A 1347-nucleotide genomic window follows, 5' to 3' on the forward strand; every position below is an offset into this window, starting at 1 on the left:
TCCATGTAGCATCAATTATGCTAATGCTAGCTGCCTGTCACGTTCTCTCGTCCTGGCCACACCTCTGCTCTCTAACCCCCTTCCCCTACCCACCCCCCCACCCCTACCCACTTTGATGCATTTTTCAAATTTCGCCTTGGGTCGGAGTTATCTTTTCACAGGGGGGTAAGATACACTTTAAGCTACATTATTTGAACTTTTATTTTGAAAGAGAACCTGGAGAGAGAATCTGGACTCTGGTTGCCTGGCTAGAAGCAGATCTTTGGAGACACAGTAAACAAAACATGGACGTTTTTACTGTTTTGTTGGGACCAAAGCTGGCTTCCTTCACGAGCTGCGTGACTACAACCACCTGCTTGACTGACGGTTGAATCACCAAACCGTAGAAGCTGTTTTTGTGTGAGCGTACTGAGGTCCAGCTGACGGGGAGACGCAGACCTGGTGCTGTTCTGGTTCTCACCTTTTGATAAGATAATTGATAACAAGTAAAACTTTAACTAATCCTCATTTTGCTTTACTTTTCTTAATCTTAAAAAACCTTGCCATAAGTTAAAGTGCCTGTAACCCTGATTGGATAAGATCTAAACCTAGTTACTGTACTGTTCTTGTTCTTTGAGTGTCACATTTTCAGTAATTACTTTGGATGCGAAGTGGTTCTTGTTAATGTTTATCTCATAAAGTTCTGGTTATTACCTTAATTTGTACATAGTTCATTTATTCTGTAAATAAATATCATTTATTTTAGAAAATTGAACTGACTGAAGAGACAAATTTGTGTGTTTTCTCACTTGCATCACGGAGAGGTATTTTATCTCAAACACAGTGAAAAATGTTAGTGGAAATGTAAAAAATCGCATTTGGTTGTGTACAGTATATGTGCTTTCTGTAACAATGTTTATATCTGAAAAACAGCGCTTCTGTTTCCACATACAATAGATATGTATTAGGGGTGTAAGAAAATATTGAGACACTGAAATATCGCGATATTTCATTTCCCAATACTGTATTGATATTCTAAAGCCCTGTATCGATTTTTTATTAAGGTTTAAAATGTAAACTTTCCTGCCAGCCATTCATTTTTATGTTGTAGTTCAGCCTCTGACCACTAGTTGGCAGCAGTGAGCCAGATATTTGGCTCCTCTACCTCTGGAGGTAGAGGCTTTTGTTAAGTGTTGGGTGACCATTTTGTAAATTAACATTAAAAACTAAAAGCTGCAAAAAATATATTTTCAAACTATTTATTGGCAAAATTTAGTCTAATAATTGAAAACATGGATGAAATAAGAAATATGAAACAAATAAAATACAACACATACAAAGCAGAACACAGCTAAATGTATCAAAAGC

General features: G+C 37.0%; 1 protein-coding gene across 8 annotated transcripts in view; it reads left to right on the forward strand.

Moving 5' to 3' along the window:
• Positions 1 to 1347, forward strand: part of ap3b2 (adaptor related protein complex 3 subunit beta 2) — a gene marked incomplete at its 5' end in the record, with an annotated part of 39046 nt that overhangs the window by 33241 nt on the left and 4458 nt on the right.

Source organism: Austrofundulus limnaeus, unplaced genomic scaffold, assembly GCF_001266775.1.
Source record: "Austrofundulus limnaeus strain Quisiro unplaced genomic scaffold, Austrofundulus_limnaeus-1.0 Scaffold275, whole genome shotgun sequence".
Taxonomy (NCBI): Eukaryota; Metazoa; Chordata; class Actinopteri; order Cyprinodontiformes; family Rivulidae; genus Austrofundulus; species Austrofundulus limnaeus.